At 40.9% G+C, this 26,187-nt stretch overlaps 1 long non-coding RNA gene across 2 annotated transcripts; it reads left to right on the plus strand.

Annotated features, from left to right (window-relative positions):
- Positions 1 to 313: 313 nt before the first annotated feature.
- On the plus strand, positions 314 to 26,079 carry LOC306643415. Of its 2 annotated transcripts, none has more exons than XR_013758933.1 (3): positions 314 to 774; positions 943 to 1,094; positions 25,998 to 26,079. It is a non-coding gene; the product is annotated as an uncharacterized lncRNA (long non-coding RNA). The 2 variants fall into 2 exon arrangements; XR_013758934.1 differs by lacking the exon at positions 25,998 to 26,079 and adding an exon at positions 15,266 to 15,324.
- The last annotated feature ends 108 nt before the right edge of the window (positions 26,080 to 26,187 follow it).

Below are 26,187 nucleotides of genomic sequence, written 5' to 3' on the forward strand. Positions count from 1 at the left end.
AACCCAGACCCTAGTTGTTTCTAAGATACAAAAACATTTGATTCTATTTGCTCCCTGGCAATGGGCAGGGTATCCCCATGGCCCTGGAGATAGGGTTCATGATGAGGCACATGGCCAAGCTATCTGGCCTCACCTGGTTGAAAACAGCATGACACATGTTCTGGAAACACCTGCCTGAAGTCAGGGTAGACGTGACCTGACAGGCTATGTTTGTCCTGCTGGGCTCCATGCTGCAGTGACTCAGGCTCAGGTGCAACTTTCTTCTTTCCCAGGGTCTCCGCCCCACCCCTAGACAGCTGGGTTGCATGTGGGTTACGGCATGTCCTTTTTGGGGAGACTGGTATCCCACAGTGTTGGAAGCAGGGAGGGAGACTTGCCTCTGATCACCAGTGGGGGCAGTGGAAGCCAAACCATAAATTTGGAACTGGGGAAAAAAAAAAATTGGGATGATTTTTTTGAGAAGAATACTGGTGGAAGGACCAGGATTATGCTTTCTGGATTTCAGTGAATTATCTGGTCCTGGTATTGTCCTTAATGACATTCCAGAGCCCTTGTGATTATAGTACTGCATGCAGAGAGTAAGGCCTGCTTGCTCAGGACACCCAACAAGAGTGTTGATTCCACCATAAAACAGGGGTAATGACCTGTGGCTCACACGGTGGTGAAGAAATCAAGTTGGGATGGTGTCAGATGAGAGGCCTGTGCTTGTGCAATATTGGATGCAGAGACAGTGTACCATGGTCTCCTGTTTGCCTTCCTACATGTCACAGAATGGTAAAGAACTTAGAAGGAAGTTTCCCTTCTTATGTCTGTCATTTGGAATATATAACTTAATATGCAGCAGGAGAAACCATTTGTTAAAAATATTCACAGCAGGAAAGATCTTGATTATTTTTATGGGGAGGTGTCAACTTTATGGTCTTCTTTCTTTTTCTTTCTCAGGAAAGTCAGGTACTGAACTTCTCATGAGATGGACAACAAGTTCCCAGCTTGAAAGAATGATTTCTACATGTTGGCATGGGTAGGAATGATCTGGGGGAGGTTGTTCAAATGCAGATCATCTGGCAGTATCCTCAGAGACTCAGATTGAACAGGTATGTACGTTTTAGTAAGTAATACCAGTTGATTTTATCTAGTTTCCAAAGAGATCACTTGAGTATCAGTGATGCAGGAAACACTGGCACCCCAAAGTTGGATGCACTGTGTTCTCAGAGCTTCCAGCCCAGTGTTTGAGGTGTTAGGGCATGAAGGTTAATTTCATGTGTCAACTTGACCAAAGTAAGGGATGCTGAGATAACTGGTAAAGCATTACTTCTGGGTGTGTCTCTGGGGCTGTTTCTGGAAGGCACTAATATTTGAATCAATAGACTCAGTAAAGAAGATCCACCCTCATCGATGTGAGTGGACATCACAAAAAGCCACAGGTGTGCCAAATTTACTCTGTCTTCTTGAGCTGGTATATGTACTTTTTTCTGTCCTGGACATTGGTTCCCTTGGTTCACAGGCTTGTGAATTCTTGACTGAATTACATCACTGACTTTTCTGGTTCTCCAGCTTGCAGATGGCATATCATGGAACTTCTTGGCCTCCATAATTGTGTGAGCCAATTCCCATAATAACTCCCCTCCTATATATCTATGCTTATTGCTGTGGTTTGGGAGTGTCCCCTAAAGGCCTGTTTGCTAATGGTTGGGTTGCTAGACTTGGTGCTATTAGGAGATGGTGGAACCTTTAAGAGATAGGGAACTAATGAAAGGAAATTAGGTCATTTGGGGCATTCCCTGGAAGGGGATATTGGGACATCTACCCCTCCTTCTCTCTCTCTTTGCTTCCTTGTTGCCATGAGGTGAACAGTCCTCTTTTGCCACATGTTCCCACCATGATGGACTGTCTGCCAGAGGTCCAAAGTAACAGAGAAAAGTGACGATGGACTGAGACCTCTGAAACTACAAGTCAAAACAAAACTTTCCTCCTTCTAAGTTGATTTCTCAGGCATTTTGTCATAGTGACAGAAAGCTGACTAATAGATATACCCCATTGACTCAATTTTTCTGAAGAACCCTGACAAATGCACATAACCAAATCTTCTTCTAAATAAAACTATCAGTGAGACAGCTTTTCCAAGCAAGTCCTTAGTAACAACAACAACAACCACAACAACAATGACAACAACAAATAAGTAGCCAGTTATTTCCATCACAAGAGTTGCCCCGCCTCCTATGGTGGAGGCAGCCCTGGGCAGAGTCTTGGCATCTCTTTAGAGGAAGTCCACTACCTTTAAACTGATTCTCTCTTCACTTAGATAAGGGGCAGAAAAGTTTTTTCTAACATTGACATCATGCTTACTCTTTAACAACCCAATAGAAGTGTCCTGTCCTTAGTCTTGGATTGCATATTTGTCCCAAGCTAGCCAAGAATACGGGGCAGCTCAGCTGAAGTTCAACTTACTTGTAGGGATGGAATGATTTTGTGTCCCTTCCCATCTTGAGAGAAGAGGGTCACATCTGTAGCTTCTTAAGTCTTCAGACTCAAAAATTCCACGTGACATCTTGGACCCCAGGATGTCTGTGTGGTGGGCTCTTGATACCTGGCCAGGGTCAGGAAAACCATGGGGAGACTTGGAAGCAGATCTGCTGCCTGGCAATCTGCTCCGGGAAAGGCATTTGCAGTTCCTCTTTGGCCCTTCAGCTTTCGGTCTCCTCATTTCCCTCTCTCTTTCCCCCATTTTTTGTTCTGTTTTCCACTCTCTCTGTTCCCTCTCTGCATTTATTCACCCTCTACAGTTGAAACATCTGTCTTAAATCTGCAAGGCTGGTCCAAATGTTTATGAGGCTTATTTAATAGAAAGAATAATGATAACTGCTTCTGTTTGTTTTGCTAAGTGATACCCAGGCAGGAAAAAAAGAGAAAATTCTTTGCCTAGAGAGAAGCTATAGTCACCTGAAATTTGTATTCATAAAGAGGAGGAAAAGACTAATATTGTGATGATAATAATGATTACTCGGGATTGGTCAGCTCCCTTTCTACTGTCCATTAGCAATGACCTAGTTGCACACCAAGGCTGAGGAAGGAGAGCATCTTTAGGGGTTGGGTGAATTGGGGGACAATTGAATTGTCACATTCTCAGCTCAAGTGGAGCCATATGGTTTTTAAAAACAACTGTGTCAAGTCATAATTGACACACAGTAAACTATACACATTAAAAGTGTAGGATTTGATATATTTTGTGCAATGCGTATGCCTGTGAAACTCTCAGCATGAAAGTAGTGAACATATCCAGTCCCTTAGAATCTCCCTGGGTCCCTTGGTAATCCTTCACTCCTATCCCTCCACCTCCATGGACCACTGATCTGCTTTCTGTCACCACAGATTAGCTTGCATTTTCTAGAGTTTTATTTAAGTGGAAACACACAGCTTGTGCTCTTTTTGCCTGACTTCTTTCACTCAGAATAATTATTTTGAGATTTATCCGTGTTGTTGTGTATAGCATAGTTCTTGGCTTTTTACTGCCGAGGAATATTAATCATATGCATATATCATATTTCATTTATCCATTCACCTCTTGATACTTGGGGCATTTCCAGTTTGGGCTCTGCCATAAAGCTGCTATTACATTTGTGTACAAGCCTTTGTACGGGTAATTTATATTTCCCTGTCTATTGGATAAATAACTAGGAGTGGAATGAGGAACCATATGGCTTTTAAGAAGCTTCAGGGATGATTGGAAAGAATCTAGGTCTGGCAGTCTGGAAATCTGTATTTAATCTCAATTTTTCTAGTTATCAGCTGTGTGACCTTAGGCAAGGCACTTAACAACTCTGGGTCTCAAGTTTCCTCATCTGTCAAATAAGATGAAAATTGATCTCTGTTTCGCATATGCAAGAAGAGGACCAAGGGACATAACCCAGGAGGACATTGCCAAGTTTAGATAATCCACAGAGTTTTCCAAAGCTGTTATCAAGAATAAGCTCCCAGAAGGGAAAAATCTATGCTTTCTGTCTTGCTTTGCAGGAGATGGAACTGTCCAAAGTCTCCAGAGGTGAAGAACTCGCTTGGTCTTTATTTGTTGTCATGGTTTCAGAGTCATGGCTGCCATTTCTTCTTTCCCACCTCCCAGTTTCTTCCATCTCCTGTTACGGTCCCTTGATAAAGACAGGCATGTTGAGCAGGGATGAACTGTTAGAGTCATTCAGTGGAGCGAGCTGTAGTTGAAATGAACTTTCCTCCCTTGCCTTTGGTTCATAAACCCCGATGGTGAAAGCAAAGCAGAAGGATAAGATCACAAAGCTGAGACCTCAAGAGCAGCCCCGAGGTTCTGAGAGCTTTACTAAGAAAACATCAGTGGGCACTCTTCTTTGTGGGTCTAGGTTCTCAGGCACTCGCTCTCCTGAGGGGTGTTACACGCACTGGTTAGAATCTTTGAGGTGTAGCAAGCTGTGCTCCCATCCGGGTTTCCTCCCTACTGACTCATAGATACTGGGGATACTACTTCACCTGGGAGCCCACTTTTCCATCTGACACGTAGGAATGTTAACCACAAGGCTTACTTACCTCCCTGACTCTGATGATCACCAGCTAAACTCTGGATGCATTAAATCTGCCAGACCTTTGTAGCTCTCTTCCTTTCCAGACTCCATGTCTTTAGAAATGCATAATTCCACAGCAGATGGGATGGATGATCCTACACATGATGTGAGATGGCATGGCAATGGAAGCTTTCCTTCCTTATCAAGCTATTTCCTTCTCGTACTTGAACTCCTTTGTATTGGCTCCCACTTGGAGTTTAGGCAGAGCTCCATCAACTTAAAAGAGCAAGGGCACTGACCTCAAGGTAATCATCCACCAGTTACTGTCTAAATTAGAGTATTTTTCTAGCAAAGCTTTTCAGAATAGGACATAGAGTGAGTGTGGGGAAAAGTGGCTGGGAATGCAGAGCCTGGGACTCTCTCTTTTATTTCTAGGGCCATTCCTGCTCAGGGAAGGCAGTTTGTTGAGTCATTCAGTGATCCAAATTAAAATTCATTCCTTTTCTCCTTTAAATTTTCCATTGTTCCTCCCCACCCCCAAACTCATCTATATGTCTTAGTCCCGGGCAGTCTCTTATTAGACCAAGCAACAGTACTCTATTGCATAGGTGAAGTTTCTTTCATTACTTCATTTATACTCACACTTTTTCTGTGAATTGCTGAAGGAAACAGTGCCATCTCTATTATACATATGGAAAAATAGGCACAGGCATAAAGAAGCCAAAGGTCTTTTGCAAGATCACAAATTTAACGGCAAAACCAGTGGTCAACTGCTAAGAATGCCAAGTTCCTAAGGCTGCCGCATGGGTGTAAGTCCGGGACTCAGAAGCCTTGCTCTGATGGGGGCTGATTCTAGAGAGAAGGGTGGTTCCTGCCAGAAGCAAAACTGGAGAAAGGTCCCACCCTGGGAGAGAGGCCCACCCTTACTTCGCCCGGCCTTAGGAGTAGGCGGATCTTTCGGTTGGTCGTTCCATCCTGGCTATCCCAGGATGCTGACACCCAAATCACTAGGATAAACAGGGGAGGAAATAATTTTGTCAAGAGCAGGACAGCCTTTCAAAGTTATGCTGCAATCCATTACAGGTGGGCTGAATGGGGCACCCGCCTGATGTTCCTTTGAGTTTCAGCGTTCCTTGCTGCTAAAATTGGACATGGGGATTCTGTTTTCCTCTGTTGCCCTCTGCAGCATGATACAAGCAGATGGGGTTTTGGCAGCACTGTTTTCAATCTCTTTATGTGGAAACTGAGGCCTAAGGAAATATGGTGACTCACTCAAGGTCATGCAGCCAGTGAATGAAACTCGGATCTCACTCACATTGCTATGTTCTTTCGGCAATACTATGTGTCTCCCTACTGAAGTCTGAGAGTGGGATCTCTTATGGTTTAAATATCAGGTGTCCCCCCAAAATTCAAGTGTGAGATAAGACAAGAAGGTTTAGAGGTAAAATGATTGGGTTATGAGGGCCTTAACCCCATCAGTGAATTTATCCCCTGATAGGGATTAATTGAGTGGTAACTGTAGAGAGACAGGTTGTGACTGGAAGAGGTGGCTCCCTGGGGCCTGGGGGTGTGTCTTGGGGTATATTTTTGTCTTTGTTGAGCAGAGATCTCTCTCTCTCTCTCTCTCTCTCTCTCTCTCTCTCTCTCTCTCTCTCTGCTTCCTGGTCATTACCTAAGCCACTTTCCTCTGCCATACTTTTCTGCCATGATGTTCTACCTCACCTCAAGTCCCAAGGAATGGCAGCCTCAAGATCCCATTTATAGACAGAGACCTCTGAAACCAAGACCCCAAATAAACTTTTCCTCCTCTCATTATTTTTCTCAGGTCTTTTGGGTCACAGCAGTGAAAAAGCTGACTAAAACAGGGCCTACTTAACTCTTTCGAGTCCACCTCTGAAGTAACAAGCACCATACCTACCACTTACTGCCATGCCCCTGGGACCTGGGAGGCTTAGGGAGCAGTATGCCTGGTTTTTCTCAGAGAAGGGGCCACAGAAGTGACTTCTCGGAGAAGAGATTCAATGCCATTAGAACTCAAGTTTTCATACCTTACCCACTCTTGGGCTTTTGGCTCATCTTTTTTTCTTCTAGAAGGTGTATCAACTTTCCTTCAAAAAGGAATCATCAGGTTGCTAGAGAGACTGGTAGAATGATAAGAAACAATGAAATGGGTCAGCTGAAGGAGTCATTATGAAGTGGGCGGTATTTTTGTTTAGGTACTCTTGTTCATCGTGGCACCTTCCCTCTCTGTCTGTGCTTCTTTCCCCAGCACCATGTTATGAGCCTTCCCATCACCCACCTTCTTGAACCTGCCTCAAGTCGTGTGCTTAGTGTCGCATGCCTTCCACCAAAATGTTCAATACTTTGGGCCCATTTATCGGAAATCAATAAGCTCTAATTTCAATGAACAAATATATGTGAGCACTTAGTGGCTGGTAAGGCTTTATGGTGTTATCTCCCTTGGGACATTTGCATTTCGAGGGGAACCCTAAGGCTCACGATGACTTGGCAAAATTTTGGGGAATCACAGCTACTCTTCACCATGCTAACTCTAGTGTCACATCACAGGTACAGAGGCAGACTGACAAGTGCAAAAGAAACCAATCTCGATGGTGAATACCCAGCAGCCTCTCTCTCAATCATTCATGTTTGATGCAACAAGTAATAGTATTTCCCCCATGTTTCCATGACTCTCAGTTCAATACGTCTCTTCTTGAACTTAAAACAAACGAAACAAAAAAGATGTTTATGTATTCATACCTTGCCCTTGAAATTTACTCACCTGGCAACCTGATGGTACTGAGAACATGACTCTATTACTCTTCTAATATTTGTGGGGTCTAAGGTGAGAGTGCAAATGGAGTCCTATATAACAAATTTCTAAAGGTGTAAGTCAAGCTAACAGACTTTTACATAAAGTACATCTATCTTCTTATCTTGTCAATTATATCTTCCTAATGGCATGCTTGACAAATATGTTTGAAGCTATTCTTTTTATGTAACTGAAAATTGGCAGAAAATCAAAGATGACAGAACTTAAGTTGTTCCTGAGCATATCTGAATAATTTTTATGGCTGATGATGTTTAGTTGAGTAATAAAATCAAGGCATATATGTATTTTATTTTCTTACTTTAATTTCAACGAAAATCACTAATATGGTGATTGAATTTTCACATAGTTTGCTTTCTACTGACAGTTGTGACCTAAGAAATAAAAACTATAATTGTAATAAAAATGTACCAATGAACGAATATTTTTATAAAAGTATAAAAATGCAGAGAAAAATTGAAATATGTTTAAATTATATTTATGTGTACCTTTATATGTCATTTTTCCACTAAAATATTTTAAGTATCTATTATAATAAAAGACAAAATAAATTTCAAAATGAAAGTTATGTAAATAAAGCTGAAAATTTTAATTTAATTTGTGAAAATATAATTTAACTTTATTTCCAAGAAAATAAAATTATTCTTAATTTAGTCATTTAATGTCCTTGCTAGGCTGAGTTACTATCATGATTCATGAATGCTACCCCTAGATTTACAAACAAACATAAATTTAAGAATAATATGAATTAGTGAATATTGCAAAATATTCCCTAGTCACCCTATGCAACTGTTGCAAATACCATATTTATTTGTGAATGCATACAAAATCGTGAATTGGGACAGAAAGAAAAGCATGAACAGAAAGCTCAGCATTTCTGGGAAACCAAAGTTATGCAAGAATATATTGAGTTCAAGCTTTCTAAGAGAAAGGATTTGACAAGATAACTCATGTTTATCCCTTTAGCTAAGCAGTTCTAATGCTCAGTTTCTCTCTATTCTGAAATAGTGTCAATATCAATGTCAGCAGCAGTACAGCATTATGGCATTCAAACACAGTTGCTTTTTGTTTTGAGAATATAGCGGGAAAGATGTGGAGAAGACTTTCCCTGGGGCCTGAATGGTGTTGATCATGAAAGCAGATGTTTAGGGTTAATGGTTGTGCTGTGGCAATGATGCGTCCTGGGTCCTGAGTGACACAGGTATACATGTGCTCTTTAATAAATGCATCTTATTTTGTTTGTGATAAGGAGGCTTCTCTAGACTAGAAGGCCTTGGGCAAGGATTCTTTTGCTGAGGTCTAGGGTAGATGTACATGACTGTATTAGTCAGGGCTCTCCAGAGAAACAGAATTAATGGTTCTGTCTATCTTTCTGTCTATTATCTATCTATCTATCTATCTATCTATCTATCTATCTATCTATCTATCTATCTATCTTTCTATCTATCTATCATCTGCCTATCTATTCATTCAATTGGTCCAAGTGATTAGACCTCTTAGTGAGAGGACCTAAGATGTACAGGTACAGCCCCAGGGGAGTGGTTGGTATAAGTTGCAGTCTGACAATGAGCAGGCTCAAGACCCAAGAGGAGTCAATTTTCAGTTTAAGTCTAAAGGCAAGACCCACGTCCATCTTAACCAATCAGATAGGAAGACTTCCCACTTACTCAGCCTTTTGGTTCTATTCAGGCCTTCAGTTGATTGGGTGAGATCCACTTACCTTATGGAGGGCAGTGTCTTTTACTCAGCCTACTACATCTTTTTTTTTTTTTTTTTTTGTATTGGGAATTTTAACCAGGGGTGCTTAACCACTGAGCTACATCCCCACCCCTTTCTTATTTTTTGAGACAGGGTTTTGCTTAGGGGCTCACTAAGTTGCTGAGGCTGGCTTTAAACTTGCAATCCTCCTGCTCAGCCTCTAGAGCTACTGAGATTACAGGTGTGCACCACCACGCCCAGTTACATCAAATGTCAATCTCATCTTGAAACACCTTCACAGACACACTCAGAAGAATATTTGATCAAATGTTAGATCACCTGTGACCCCCCTCAAACTGACATATAAATTTAACCATCATGATGACTAAGAACTAAATATGCAAAAAGAGCTAAGTAGATGCTTTCAAGCCCATAGGCTAAAGCGCACAACTATTGCTTGGAAGATGGGAGATTTGTGCAGAAACTATTCTCCACATTCATGATGGCATAGTTACACTGTAGGTTAATCCTGTGAAGTTTAATCCTTATTTCCGAGCAACTCAACAGGTTAAGATACAGGAATATATTCAAAGGTATATAAAAAGTACACGTGTAGTAATAAAAAGGCATGACGATATAAAAGATGGTAAAATTGTCTCCATCTAATGTTGTCACAGTATTCAGAATACTCATAATACTATAGGATTTGATTATCAGAAATATTTGTGAGCATATGTAGCTCACTTCCCAATGCAGGACGCACTGAATGTAGTAGTAGGTATGTACAAATTGAATATATAACTAATACAATAATAGAGCACTTGCCAAGAGCACTTTAGTGCTCTATGCTGGGCCCATGCCTGTAATCCCAGCAGCTTGGGAGGCTGAGGCAGAAAGACCCTAAGTTCAAAGCCAGCCTCAGCAAAAGTGAAGCATTAAGCAACTCAGTGAGACACTGTATCTAAATAAAATATAAAACAGGGCCCGGGATGTGGCTCAGTCACCTAATGCCCCTGAGTTCAATCCCCAGTACCCATCCCCACCCAACAACAACAACAACAAAAAAGGAAGAGTATGTCTCAGAGCAGTTAAATACAGATCCAGGTATAGAATTTTGGGAGTCCAAAGCTGTTGGACCAAACAGACCAACCAGAAAATGTATAGCCACCTTCTGAGGGCCAACTATTTGCAAGAATGTTTGAGTATAACATGGACAAATATTGATAAATTTATTAGAGTTCATCCTTACCTCTTTGCTAGAGAAGGTGCTGAAGAATGTCAGCCAACTCTGGGTTGATAGGCTGTGTTATGGTTTGGATGTGAGGTGTCACAGAAAAGTTCATGGGTGAGACAATGCAAGAATGTTCAGATGAAAAAATGATTGGGTTGTGAGAGTCCTAACCAATCAGTGAATTACTCCCCTGATGGGGATTAACTGAGAGGCAAAGAAAGGCTAGGAGGGGCGGCTGGAGAGGTGGGCATTGGGGACGCGGCTTTGGGTGTATATTTTATATCTGGCAAGTGGAGTCTCTTTGCTTCCTGATAATCATGCGAACTGCTTCCCTCCACCACACCTTCCACCATAATGTTCTGCCTCACCTGGAGCCCCAAGGAATGCAGCCTGCTGTCTATGGATTGAGACCTCTGAAACCATGTGCCCCAGATAAACTTCTCTTCCCCTAAAATTGTTCTGGTCAGATCATTTAGTCACAGCAGTGAAATAGCTGACTAAAACAGTCTGTTTAAATTTATTGAATGTAGTCTGAATAATAAAACCATTTCCTACATGGTAGTCAACTCATTTGACTTTTGGTTAATTTCCAACCTGCCCTGTTCCTCATATTATTCTGAATTAATTAAATTTGACTTTGAGTTTGGATTAGAGAGAGCAGAAGTATCTTTGCCCCCAAATTTTTTAGGAGTTGGTGATCTTTAAAGACTCCACTGGGATGGGTATGGCCAAGTCATAAAGGTGATCCAGTTCAATAAGGTCTCTGCCGTTGAGCCTAGCGGGAAGGCTCAGAGTTACAAACAAAGTAGTTATATTTAATAAAATAGCAATCATCGTGCATAATTACATAGTGCTTTACTGGGACAGATCTCAGGGACATAAGTGTGCACCATAAAGGACACATCACCCCCAGTAAGGTAGCTGGTGCCTGGGATGGAGTGGTGGTGCTCAGTGAATTAGAGACACTTCATTTGGAATTTAGATCAGAATTAGAAAAATAATGCCTGGAGTGAACACTCTGCTTAAGATTTCTCTTTCCAATATCTTGCTACCTTGTAAAAAGGAGGCTCTGTGTTCACCAACTCTTTGCAGGTAATTATGGCAATGATTTATCTCAGAGCAGTCCCATCGTTCCTGTATTCAGAGACGTAAGAGGTTACTTTAGAACTGGCCCGTGTGGTTTAGATTTTGATCTGTAGCTTTGGTTTTCTTGTGATTCATATTGATTGCTCCAATTTGTATGCTGCTTTGCTCTGTAGGTTCTTGATCCATTTGTTTCTTTCCTATTTGGGTTTGGTTATGGGTTTCTGTTTTGAGTTTTCCACTTTCTTTTTTGCTTGGATTTCAAGCATTTGTGCACAAGGCAGCTTTATTTTTTTTTTTTTTTTTAAATTCTTGTTTTTATTTATTTGCTCTGCTGTCAGGCTTGTTTGGCCTTATCCATGAGATAATGGAAATGAAAATGTTTTGTAATTGTAAAGCACTATTCAAATGCAAGAGATGAACACTGTTTTATTAATAGCAATCTTGTCTGTAGCTCTGTCTTCTTTCTGTGATCAAGGGCATGGGGAGCACCTGATTGGACAGATGGGTGGTCTTTAAGCACTGAGAGCCTAGTTTTACAGCAGTCATAGCAACCCATATTGAAGTCCTAGTCTCTGTGAACTTGGATTTCAGCCTGTGTCTAATTTAGAGTATGAGACATGAACCTGAAAAGGAGACAGAGGACCCACTGGGGGCAACTCCAACATCCTGACCAGTCCTGCTTGACCCCTGATTCCTATCTGGTGCGCACACCCTGATCCTGGAGACCTGCAATGCTCTGCCAGGCCAGGACTTGGCTTAGCTCCCACGATCCTTCTGGTTACAGGTGAGGGGAGACCTATTCTCCGTGAGGCATCTTATTCTAGACTTTGCAACAGCATTAGGGCAATGCGTTTGCTGGCTGTCTTTCTGCACAAACAAATTCACATCACCTTTTAAGAATCAATTTTAGAGCAGTTTGAGCACAGGACTTCCATCCTACTTAAATAGTTCTGCCTCCCCATCAAGAAGTTCTACTGAATTCAGGCCTGAACAAGAACAGGGTCCCACGTATAATTATCCTCTTTCAGTTGGTATAATACCAGGTCCACTCCATGGCTATGGATGCCCTTAACGTGTTTAAATGCAGAGCTACTTTCTAACTTTTTAAAAGTTACTGTTGATTTCGGCTAAGCTATCATTAGTGGGGCCCTTCCTAGCCTGAGTTTTTAAAAAGAAGTCCTTATTCACTCATCGGTTGATTGGAAATGCAGAAGTAGAAGTTTCCTTCTAGGGAAAGAAGGGGATGAGAGTCTCCCTAAAAAGTAATGTGAAGTGTTAAGTGCCAAGGTTGGTTTTTTTTTTTTTAATTTATTCTATTTAGTTTTACATGACAGCAGAATGCATTTCGACTCATTGTACACAAATGGAGCACAATTTTTCATTTCTCTGGTTGTACGTGATGCAGAGTCACACCATTTGTGCAATCACAATGTACATAGTGTAATAATGTCTGTCTCACTCCACTATCTTTCCCACCCCCATACCCCATCCCCTCTCTTCACTCCCCTCTTCCCAATCTAAAGTTCTTCCATTCTTCCCTAGTACTTCCCACCCCTTTATGGATCAGTATCCACATATCAGAGAAAACATTTGGCTTTTGGTTTTTTGGGATTGGCTTGATACTCTCCAACTCCATTCATTTACCTGCAAATGCCATAATTTCATTCTTCTTTAAGGCTGAGTAATATTCCATTGTGATAAATGGATAAAACCACAGTTTCTTTATCCATTCATCTACTGCAGTGTTTCTAGATTGCTTCCACAGTTTCCCTTGTGAATCGAGCTGCTATAAACATTGATGTGACTATGTCACTATAATATGCTGATTTTTTATTAGTTTTAATTAGTTATACATGACAAAAAATGCACTTTGATACATCATATATAATGGAGTATAATTTCTCATTCTTCTGATTATATATGATATAGAATCTCCCTAGTTGTATAATTATATATGTATATATATTCAATAATGTCTGATTTATTCTACTATCCTTCCTATCTCCATACTCCCTCCCTTCCCTGCAATCCCCTCTACCTAATCTAAAGTAACTCTATTCTTCCCTAGTCACCCCTATTATGAATTAGCATCCACATATCAGAGAAAACATTCAGTTTTTGGTTTTGGGGATTGGTTTTTTTCATTTAGCATGATATCCTTCAGCTCCATCCATTTACTGGCAAATGCCATAATTTCATTCTTCTTTAAGACTGAGTAATATTCTATTGTGCCATTTTTTTTTATCCATTCATCTCTTGAAGGGCACCTAGGTTGTTTCCATAGTTTACTATTATGAATTGAGCTGCTATAAACATTATGGAAGGTGGTATGGAGATTCCTCAGCAAACTTGGAATAGAACCACCATTTAACCCAGTTCTCCTACTCCTAGGTTTATACGCAAAGGATTTAAATCAGCATATTACAGTGATGTAGCCACATCAATGATTATAGCAGCTCAATTTGCAATAGCTAAACTATGAAACCAACCAGGTGCCCTTTAACAGATGAGTTGATAATATGCCAATTTTAAGTCCTTTGAGTATAGACTAAGGAGTGGGAGAGCTGGGTCAAATGGTGGCTCCATTCCAAGTTTTCTAACGAATCTCCACACTGCTTTCCAGAGTGGTTGCACCAATTTCAGTCTCATCAGCAATGTGTGGTGGGACATCCTTGCCAACACTTATTGTTGCTTTTATTCTTGATAATTGCCATTCTGCCTGGAGTGAGATGAAATCTTAGAGTAGTTTTGATTTGCATTTCTCTAATTGCTAGAGATGTTATACTTTTTTCATATATTTGTTGATTGATTGTATATCTTCTGTGAAGTGTCTGTTCAGTACCTTAGCCCATTTATTGATTGGGTAATTGTTTATTTGATGTTAAGGTTTTTGAGTTTTTTTATATATTCTGGAGATTAATGCTCTGATGCGTGTGTGGTAAAGATTTTCTCCCATTCTGTGGGCTCTCTCTTCTCATTACTAATTGTTTCCTTTGCTGAGAAGAAGCTTTTTTAGTTTGAATCCATCCCATTTATTGATTCTTGATTTTATTTTTTTTGCACTTTAGGAGTCTCATTAAGGAAGTCAGGTCCTAAGCTGACATGATGAAGATTTGGGTCTACTTTTTCTTCCAGTAGGCACAGGATCTCTGGTCTAATTCCTACGTTCCAATGTTGGATTTAAGGGTGTGGGACAATAATTTATAAGGTTAGTACAAGACATCCTCATGAGATGAGCAGCATTAAATCCACCTTTGTCTTCACATCTCTTCTTCATTCTTCAGTTCCTAATCATTCATTCAGCAAATACTTATTGCACACTTTTTTGGTACCAGGAAGATACCATGATAGATGCTGGTGATCACACATATCATTTCTGAGAACTGTCTTGGATCTCAAGATCATCTGTGCTGTTGTCTGTACATGGCCTTTGGGTCAGACAGACTTGGGTCCTAATGCCTTCTCCTCCGTTTATTTTTTTGTGTTATTTGACAAAACTTCCTTGACAACATGTCATCTGGATCTTTATGCATCTGTGAAATGGAGTAATATCAATGACTCCTTTAGGCCGTGTGAAGATTCCATGAGTGATGTATATGGCACGTGGTACAGATGCACAGTAGATCTCGCACTCGTGAATTGGCGATTGCATCCTTCATGCTCATCTCTCATCCACCACCTCAAACTCACTGAGGCAACTGAGCTTCCAAGTGGAATTTAATCATGTTTAAATCTCTGCATGAATAGACATATGGATAACATATTTTCAGTAAAGTGGAGATTTCTGTTCTGTATTCCAGAACTGTAAATATGGACACAGTCTTGATTCAACATTTTCTTTTTGTCAGCATGATAGAAGATCTTATTTTTTTCTTTACCATTTATTTCCCCCAGCAGGAAGATAGCGAGTTCAAAGCCAGCCTCAGTTCAAAGTTTTATTAAGGTGTAATTGGTAAGTAAAAAGTATGCATTTTCATTGTGCAAGTGATTTTTAATCAAATTAATTAACTAATTTATTTTTTTGTGGTACTGAGTTTCAAACTTGGAGGTTTTCTACCACAAAGCTATAACCCCAGCCCTTTTTATTTTTTATTTATATACAGAATCTTGCTACATTGCCCAAGTTGGCATTAAACTTGTGATCTTCTTGCCTCAGCCTCCTGAGTAACTGGGATTAAAGGCAAGCAACACTGCACCAGTTACAAATGACTTTTTTGTTTAGAAAGTTGATCGGTTAAAATAATTTAAATGGCCAACCATTAAATCAACAACACAAATGTAGCTAATAATCAACAATAGGAATAGAATGGACTTATTCAATGTATTTAATTCATCCAAAGAAAGCAGAAAAAGAGCAAAATAGACAATTCAAATAGAAAATAGAAAGATTTTAGATTTAAACCCAGCTGTAACAATGACTACACTAAATATAAATAAGTTATAAGTAAATTGATGGAAAAAAAAAGATATGCTGTGCTAACTTTAGAGAAAGCTGAACTATATTAATGTCACACAAAATGATTTTCAAAGACAAGAGTATTCTGGGGATAAAGACTGCCATTTTATATGAGAAAGGAGTCTATCCACTAACAAGGTACAACAATCTTAAATATCTATGTTCCAAATAACAGAACTTTCAAATGCATGAAGCAAAAATAGAATTATAGGGAGACATAAACTAATACAGAATTACAATGAGAAGTTTCAACAGGTTCTCTCAATAAAAGAACAGATAGAAAATCAATAAAGATTTAGAAGAACTCTGGTGTGGTGGTGCACACTTGTAATCCCAGCAGCTCAGGAGGCTGAAGCAGGGTAGTGAGTTCAAAGTCAGCCTCAGCAACAGCAAGGTGCTAAGCAACTCAGTGAGACCCTGTCTCTAAATAAAATACAAAATAAGGGCTGGGTATGTGGCTCAGTGGTCGAGTGCCCTTGAGTTCAATCCCTGGTACTGCACCCCACCACACACACAAAAAGACCTAGAAGAACTAGACAACATTATAAATAAACTTGACATAATTGACCTTCATAAGATCATTTGCCAACAGCAGAGGTGCACATGACACTCTGCAGTTGATGACCCACCACAGGATATAGCACTTGTGCCAATTCTATCTGGGGAGAAGAAAATGCTTCTCCCCACAGCAAAAGTATTGTTCCAAGCCTCCCCAGTACCATAAGAAGTTGTCCAGAGTTCTCGTCTGTGCTATATGGGCCCTTTCTTGAGGCACTGCTGCTAGATGTCTTGATCGCTGCTCCAAGAGAAGGTCATTGCGACAAGGGAATAACTCACCTGCCCAAAATGAGGTGAGAGTTTGAACCTCAATCAAAGATTCAACCCTTACATTGTCATCTTGTCAGGGGGAACAGCAGCCTCTGGCTGTGTCCAGACCTATTAAAATCAACAGAGCAGTATTGCCCTCAGAGACTTGACATTGAAAACGATATCACAGCACCAGAGTTTCTGGCACTTTTTGGATATCTGGATTGTTGAAATCGGTCAAGCAATAAAGATATTCCCAAAAACCTTCTTGAGAGATTTTATTCTATTAGATGATATATGGTAAGGTGGATCTTTCCTACTCCTTACCCTACCAAAGGGAGAAATTTTGAGACCATAAGAAATATGATAGAACTCTCAGGTATACATGTAATCATCTTTAAATTATAAGGTGTAAACGTAATTTACGTAATCACAAAGCAATTCTAATATTTTGATCAAAGAGGAAAAACACACACTAGAAGACTATGCAGAATAATAATGACATTCTGTGATATCATGGTGTGGGTAGCCTACCCTCACCAAGTCCCAGTGAGCTGCTTCTCTTGGGAGTCAGACAACTGAAAGATGGGGAAGGAAGACATGTGTGTTGCATGCACCTCACTGTGAGCCTTGGGTGTGTCTTGTGTTCCATTCTACAAACATGGAACCACCCTCTTGAACAGAAACTCTGCTCAGATTACAGTACACCTAGCCATGTGTCATGCCCACCATTAAGAGAAATTATACCACTTCATGTATCCTGTATGTACTTTATGACAGCATACTTCCATTTCTCCCCTCCTGGCCCTCGTACTATCCTTATCACAAATTTGCTTTCATGTATCTTTTAAAACTCACGATAGTCTTAAAATTGTTTTTGTTTTAAATAGTTAATTATCTTTCAGGTAATTTAAGTAATAAATTAGATCAGTATTTGTCCCTTTAGTTGCCATTTCCAGTTCTCTTCATTTCTTTGTGTAGCTCAGATTTATATCTGTCATCATTTTTCTTCTGCTTGAAGCACTCCTTTTAATGGTTTGTGAAATGCATACCTTTTGATAATGAATCATTTTAACTTTCATATGTTTGAAGAGAATCTTTATTTTATTTTTTGAAAGCTATTTCACAGGGTGAAGGATTCAGTGTTGACCACTTATTTCTCCATTTATCACTGCAGAGATGCTACTCCATCGTGTTATAGCTTGATATCTTCAAATAAAAATCTGCTGCCATTCTTATTTGTGTTTGTCTGTATATCATTTGTTTTTTTTCCTCTGGTTGCTTTTATGGTTTCCTTTTTATCATTTAGTTTTAAGAAATTTGACTATAATGTCTGCTAGTGTCATTTTCTATAGTTTCTCTCTCTCTCTCTGTTTGCAGTTTGTTGAGGTTCCTCAATCTGTGGGTTTTTAATTTTCATCAAATTTGGAAAATGTTTAGCCAGTATTCTCCAAATGTTATTTTTGTTGTCTACCTCTCAGAGACTCAAATAATATGAGTATTAGGCCTTCTGCAATTTATTCCATAGCTCACAGATTCTCTATTTTTTTCTCCAATTTTGGAAAGTTTCTATTGCTATGGCTTCAAGTTTACTAATGCTTTCTTCTACAATGTCTAATCTATTCTTAATATGATCTACTGCAAGTTTTATTTCAGACATTGCAGTTTTTATCTTTAGAAGTTTGATTTGGGTCTTTTTAAAGATTATTTTTCATGTCTCAACATGTTCAGGTATTTTTTTTCACTTCCTTGAAATACCATTTTAATAATCGTCTTAACGTCCTGGTTTACTAAGTCTATCATGTATCAATTCTGGGTCAATTTTAATTTATTGATTTTTCTTTCACTTATCAGATTTTTCTGCTTCTTTGCTTACCTGTTCATTTTTAACAGGATAATAGCATTTGTGAATTTTGCCGTGTAAGGTATTATATATATCTTAGTGTTCTTATAAATATTTTTGAGCTTTGTTCAAAGACATTGAATTACTTGGGAACAGTTTCAGCCTCTCAGGTCATTTTTATGTTTTATGAGGCAGGATCAGAGCAGCTTAGTCTGGAGTTAATTTTCCCCTCTATTGAGGAAAAACCCTTCATTGTACAATTATGAGGATTTTTTGGATTCTGGCTGGTAGAAGAGATCGTAAGTTCTTTTACCTCTAATTCTTTTGAACAATGTCCCCCAGGCAGTAGTTTCTTCACATACTTGAACCTTCAGTACTCAACCTAACTCTCAAGGGAGACCTTCTTTGGCTCTTCAGAGAGCTCCTTCTTCCTATGTGCAGAGAGCTCCTTCTTTCTATGAGAAGTTCTCTAGTTCTCTGCCCTCAACACTCTGACCACCTCCAGGACAACCATCCCCATGCCCTCAGTCAGAGAGAAACAGGCTCCACTGTGCCCTCCACACCTTCCTTTCACCATGATCCGGAAACTCTCTCTAGGCAGTAGGCTGGGGCAATCAAAAGAATCAGTTCCTTTGTTTCTCAGGGATCCCTGACCTCTATTGCCTGATGCCCAATGTTTTGAAAACCATTTTTTCACATATGTTGTCTGCTTTTAGAGTTGTTTCAGGCAAGAGGGCAAATTCAGTTCCTTTTGTTCAATCTTGGCTAGAGGCTAAGTCTATGATAGTCTTTATAATTTTTTTTAAATTGTGCTTTTATTTATTTATTTATTTATTTATTTATTTATTTATTTATTTATTTATTTGCAGGGCTGCAGGAGCTTCTGAGAGAAACCAGAATAGTTTCCTTTGGATGGAATGCCCCAATGTGTTTTCCATTCACTATCACGGTTCTTTGCCTTGGCACCAGAATCATCCTAGGCTATCTTGATCAGCTGTCATTTCTGCCTAAATTCATCATGGCTCTTGAACAGTGTCCAAATGCCTTAGCCTATATATAAGACCCGGGTGTCCCTGCTTACCCTCATTTCTGATCACTCAGCTTCCCACTCCTACTCTGCACTCTATCCAAGACTCTTCTGTCTGCCATGGTATCAGAGTTTGGGTTCTGGGGTCTGTTAAGGTCTTACTCAAGGGCCGCCTGATCTTGAGAAATTAAATTCTGTAGTATCTGATCTGAAAATAAGGGGGAATAACGTTCCATGCCTTCTGGGGTTGTTGTGAATGTTAAATGACGTACCTTCATGAAGTGCTTACCATGGTGTCGGGCGTACAGGCAGTGCTCTATTAACACAATTTATTATTGTGACTGTTTCTTAAATGCATCACATGGTTCTCCCTTTGCCGGGAAGCCCTCCTCCTTTTGCTCCATACATTTCACCCATTAAGTCTCACCTCTCTTTTCAGATGTAGCTGAAGCTTTGCCTCAGGTGGGAGCCTGTCTCTGATTTCCAGTCTTGGGAGGATGTTTTCCTTGGTGCCCTTTAGTGTTCTGCTGTTGTGTTCTCTCATCTTCCTACGGGAGAGGGAGACTGGGATGGCAAGTGATCAATAAATGTTAGCTGAAGAATGAACAAATGAAGATGGGCTCTTAATAACTCTTAAGTATTAAGATAAAAAGAATGTTAAAACGCTGACATGTTATTGTTTGAACGTGTGCCGGTACAGGTCCAAAATTCCTAGGCAAGAGGACACTGGGGAGCCAGAGAAGCATGCTCAGAAATAACACGTGGCCGGTCACCACTGCCTATTGAGCCTCTTCGTAAAATTACGAGAGGTTTCAGAGTAATTTCTCTCATTCAGTGGCAGGCAGGCAATGCTACTTGGCAAGGGAAAGAGCAAAGCATGGTGATGAGAAGGGAAAAAAGCGCAAAGAAAAAAATGGAAATCATGAGCCAAACAATGTGAGAAAAGCCCCCTACCCCCATCCTCACCCCATGACCCAGACGCCCAGCATTGATGACATTATCTCTGCACAGTCGGAATTTTAAGAAATGCCTGCCAATATTGACATTACCCCATGGAAGGAAATCAAGGTGGATTGGTGAACAATCATTTTAAAAGTTAATTGTTGAAAACCCTCAGGTTAGAGCTCTTAAGCGAATGCCTGTTGGCTTGATGGCAATTTTGGTGTTTGCTCTTTTTAAAAGAAAAGTTTTAATTTTTGTCTGTCTTGTATTTCATGGCACACAATAGAATTTTTAAAATATTATTTCTTAAGGCAGGTTAAGGGATGACTGCTTGACTTTTCTGAGCAGTTACTTTCCTTCTTCCCCTCTACTCTTTCCTTTTCTCTCTTCGTTATATGACAACCCAGCAGCAATGCCTGCTCTTGTACCCAAGCCTGTCTGCAACAGAATTTGGGAATCTTGGTGAACTCAGTCCCCACCCTTCTTCATCCCTCCATCACCCCTGGAGGCTGCTAGGAGATTCCCTATGCATGAGTCATTGACATGTGCTCAGAACTCTGTCAGCCCCATTACTCAGGGGCAGTTCCCTGAAGGTCCTGGACAGAATCAGAGGTGGTAGACTTGTATGTTTAATAGAACAAACTTCTATCCTCCAGATTGGAGGCTGTGCTCTCAGGGATGATCCACCCAGAGGAGGGCCTCACAACAAAGCTGATATCTCCCTGCCTCCCCTGCTCCTCAGATCTCAGGCTGTGGCAAATGATAACAGGAGATTTTTAGGAATTCTTATTTGGGGCAGGAAACTGACAAGATATCTGTCCTTTCTCAACCAAAGCCTGGCATGAATTTGAGTCTATCAGTATATTTCCATTTATTGATGAGCAGATCACAGACTAGCCCCTGGGCATGTTTTCAAACTTAATGAAGAAAAGACAGTTCCTGACACTAGAGCTCTTCATCTACCTGACAGCATCAATCAAGAGGTGCGCTGAGCTCTGGGCTGCTCAGTAATGAAACCTTTCTTCTAAAAACTGGAGAATCTGGGGAGGTAGGACACTGGGCTGGGGCAGAGGTGGGGGTGGCAAAAAAAAGTCTCCACTTCATCTCAGTGTTTTCTCTTTTGCCACACTATGGATCTTGGTGAAGGCCCCAGGAAAACCAGTGGGGTGGGTGTGGTGGGAGCTGGAAGGTTCTGGAAGGCAGAGCAGGGCAGTCTTTCCCCAGGGGACAGTGCTAGGACGGCTGCTGGAAACCTGGATGTGGTCTTTGTCTCCCCTTGTGGTGAAGGGCTGGCATCTGGGACATTCTCCTTCCAAAAGCAAGTGGTCCTTTCCATTTAGGGCAGAGAAAATAGAATGGAGGTCTGAAACCTGTTTTGGAGATGATGTATGTCAATAATTTCCAAATCTTTCTTTTTCTGGGAGAAACTTCATTTTCCCCTCAAAGAAAAGCAAGTACCTCTGGAAGAGTTTAATAAATAAACACACCAAGAAGAGAAATAGAATTCAGTAGTTGGAGGATGGAAAGAAGTAGAAAGAAGGTGTGTAATGGATTCAAACCCCAAAGTGACCATGGAGCTGGCTCCCGAAAGCATTAGGTTTCTTGGAAGCATGGAGAACCATGGATCTAGTTTAATACCCTCAGGCTGAGAATCAGAGAGGGCTGAAGCTGGCTTCTGGTCCCTCTTCCCTTTCTAAAAATTGTTCATCTACTTTGTGCTAGGCACCCTTCTGTGCACCAATGGTATTGGAAAACAGATTTTCCATGGATGTTCTGGACATCATTTGGAATGAATAAACTGAGAGGCCTCCAGGATATTCTTCCACCCCTTTCTATCGCTACCCCAACAGCAATGTTGCTTTCAGCCTAAAAAAATTCATGTGTCTCTGACAGAGGAGTTTCATTCTTTCCTCTCTAAGAACAGTGATTTGCTCACACTGGCCAGAAAGCTACAAGTTACCTTGTCACCTCCACCTCCTGCATCTCCTTTCATCAGCCATCACCTAGATCAGTGAACTCACCTCCCAAATAACTTGACTCAGTCTACTCTGCTCCATATTTTTTGGAACACCTTGGGCCAAAGCTGGTTGGAAGCTGACAACAGTCTCCTCATTGGCCTTGATTTTTCATTCTGATCCCATTTAAATTCATTCTCCATATACAAATCAGCACACTAGTTTTGAGTTGCAGCTCTGATAATGTCACCATCTCTGCCTCCCATGGTTTTCCATTTGTTATAAGGTGAAGACCCCCTTCTTTCACCTACTGCTTGCTACTCATACTCAGGGTCCTATGTGTCTGTTCAGGTCAGTCTCACATCTCCTCCTCCTCTCTGCTCTCCAGCTATACCAGCAGCCTTGCCATCACTGGTTCCTACCACAGGGAAATTGTATCTGCTTTTCTGTCTATCTGGAATGCTTTCCCTATCCCCATTCACTAATAACCCCTTCTAAACCTCATGAATCCTCCTGTCATTGGACTCAACGTATCCCCTTACGAAACGCTCTCTTGTACCACGTAGTACTTCCGTACTTGTTCTTTCATGTTTCCTTGTATCAATATGGATTCAGTGTCTCACTTTCCTGTGTGACTATCACCTTCATGAGGGCAGAGGAAACATGTTTATTTTTACACTTACATTTTATCCTGGCATGATATCCTTTGTAGAGCCGTGACTAAATAGATATTTCATGATCCAAAACATGAATGGACAAATTGACTTGGAATAGGAGTTTTTTTTTGCTGAATCATCCTTTTTGAATGTTAAGAAAGGGAAGTTTTTGCTTCTGGGACAAAGGGCATTTAAACCCCTTTCTTAACACTGCCCTCTTTTAATTTTAATTTTGAAAAAGTACCCAAAGCGTTCCTCTGGGATCCTTGATGCCACTTCCTACTTTAGGAAGTAATGGATGGGGATTGTCTCTTGTGCTGTTAGGGTTTCTCTTTGTTTCTTTGGGCCAGGCTTCTGTGGGAAGTTTCTTCTACATCCTTCTCCATCTTCCAATTGAAGAGTTGAGACAGGAATAACTGACTCACCACACAGTCAACAATGAGCTCATGAAACCATTCCTTTAATGAAGCAGAAAATGTGGGCATGACATAAGTAAGTCACAGTCTATGTCTTTAACTAGTTTTGACACAATTTTGCCCTGTCAGCCATCTTTCAAAATGTGTTCAGTTTCTTAATCTTCCTCCACCTTGACCTTTACTGTTGACCACTGTGCAGACAGTACAGCATGCTCCATATTCCAAATGTTGTTTGGGTCCATGACCCAAAAGTACCAACATCATTCTTCCCTTCCATATCTCTGAGACCCACCCACCATGTTTGGAAAAGGAAAAAAGGGGGTAGATCACTAGAGAATGGCATGTGGTACGGAAAAATGCTTTGGAGATGACTATCCCTAGACTCTGCTATTGACCAGTAAGTCATGGAGGTTCATCAAGCCTCATGTACTTAACTATGAGATGGAATGAGAACCACAATGTTGTATAAGTTTAACTGAAACAGTATGCATGAGCTTCTTGCTCAATGACTAATCAAGATATTTAGCAAATGTTAATTTTCAGTCTGGAGGCTTCCTCATCAGATCCTCCCAGGGTCACAGGCCCATCAACTGTCTTAATGAGGTAAACATCGGGTCCTGTTTCTTTACAGTGATGTCTAACTTTCCAAGCTCAGATGTTGGCACAAAGGGTTCTTGTACTCTGTAACTATGCTCAGCTGACCTCAAAATTGCCCACCACAAGTATTCCTGAAGTGTCCACCATGCCTGAGTTAGGACTGATCCCTTGTACTTATACTGCAATCATGTTCAAAGTTCATGCAGCATTGCTATTATCTGGGATCACCTTTGGAGTGTTTCTCAAAGTTTGGTCACCACTTTTTGAAGGGGAAGTTGCCCAAGTTGGAGCTCTCAACTGTCCAGGAATTCCTGGTGCTTGGCATAAATGGATGTTACTGGCCAAGTCCACATTAACTCTTGAACTCAAATCCTCAGTCAAAGATGGTGGTGTGGACTGGTAGTAGAGGGAAGCCTTGTTTCCCAGAGCTCCTTCTCTGGGGACTGCACTGGATTTTCCAGCTCTGTGGTCCCTACCACATGACCTGTAATAGAATTGGGTCACTTTCTCTGTTTGGGGACTCCCCTCCCCAAAGCCTAGTATGAGACATTTGCCTACTGACCTTATCTGGACTCCTATTTTTTCATCTGCTGCTCCAGTTGATGGCTGATCCCTAACTTCCCATTCTTTTCTCAGCTGCCACACCTCTGATGGATGATCTTTACATACTCAAAACACTCCCAAAACACATATTCAAATTTTGAGCTCTTCCCCAAGAATCTTGTGAAGAAAGTGCAGCCTTAGATAGTTGGTAAGTATCACAGTGTTGCATAGTCTATCTGTAGCCCTCTTCTCCTGTGGTCAGGCACACAGACAAGAGAATCTTCACATTTGGCAATTCCTTGACACTAGCTATATTTCCTTGCTTTCATTTTTACTCAAATTGAAATACACAGAGCAAAGTAAACTAGAATTTGTTTAGATGTATTAAAAACATTTATAATTCTTACATCAATTGTAGTAAGTTACTTGTGAGATTCCCTGATTCTTCATGGCAAGAGCCAGAACATACCCTATCATGGTGGTTGGTGATGCTGTACTTTTTCTCCAGTTTCCCTCCCAACTTGGAATACCAAGCGAATACTGCCTCTTTCTGTGGCTTTTTTGAGGGTCCCTCCCAGGGTATGGGTGCATCCCATAGATTAGCGGGACTGTGACTGCAGTCACAAGAGGGGAAGAGCAGCACTGGATTTTAAGGGGCTAGCAGATAGTTGTAGGGTGGTAGCGTCTGGGACCTTCTTGACTCTGCCAGCTGCGTATTTTCTCTGGCTTACCTTCTGCTCACTCTTTTACCCCTAGCTCTCCCTGTCCTCTGAACTCTGACCAAGGAAGTCCCCAGGGACCCAGTTCTTAGAATTTATGGGGACTGTGACTCTGGGTTCTCTGAGTCTTACTTTGATGTCACAGCTTTGACTGGGGGCTGCATAGGGGTGGAGGAGAAGTGTCACTATTACCTCCCCACCCCCTTTACTCCTGCCCTTTGGGTTCCCAGAGCCGCAAAGAAACTCCAGCTTTGAAGATGGGCTCTGGTCAGTGTGAATCCCCCTGAACAGGTGCTTCTGGCCATCAAAGTCTTGAAGCAGTTAAACTTGCTTTCACCTTTTGCTGCTGTTCCCTTAAAAGAAAATAGAGAGATCTTCGAAAGGTGGAAGGGGTGGCAGGCCAGAAACGTAAAGTGTGTGCAATCACTCAGATACAAGTGGCACCACTAAAAATTGCCTTCATATATCAGCTTATGGTTTACACACTCTGGCAGAAAGGACACTAAAAGGTCAGCAGAAAAAAAATGTATATGTCAGGCCTGGAGCTGTGTCTCCAAAGGTGGCGAGAAGACACGATCTGGGAAGGGTTCTAGAGGGACCGGCTAAGTGCTTGATGGGGCAGGATTCTTTTTTTCCCCCACTCTTTATTTTGTTTTATTTTTAAGGAAGTTGCCTGCAAACGTCAGCACAGAAGCTAAGGTATAGACTCGGCGTAACCTCTTGCTCCGACCCCTGGTGACAAGACGGATAGTTCCATTCATCTGTGGGTGAGCAGCGGAGGCTCTTGCATCCCTCCCACCTTTTGCTTGGATTCAGGATATATTTGTTTGCAGAGAGGAATGTCAGGCTTGTGAA

The sequence above is a fragment of the Sciurus vulgaris genome (genome assembly GCF_902686455.1).
Source record: "Sciurus vulgaris genome assembly, chromosome: 14".
In the NCBI taxonomy this organism is placed as follows: Eukaryota; Metazoa; Chordata; class Mammalia; order Rodentia; family Sciuridae; genus Sciurus; species Sciurus vulgaris.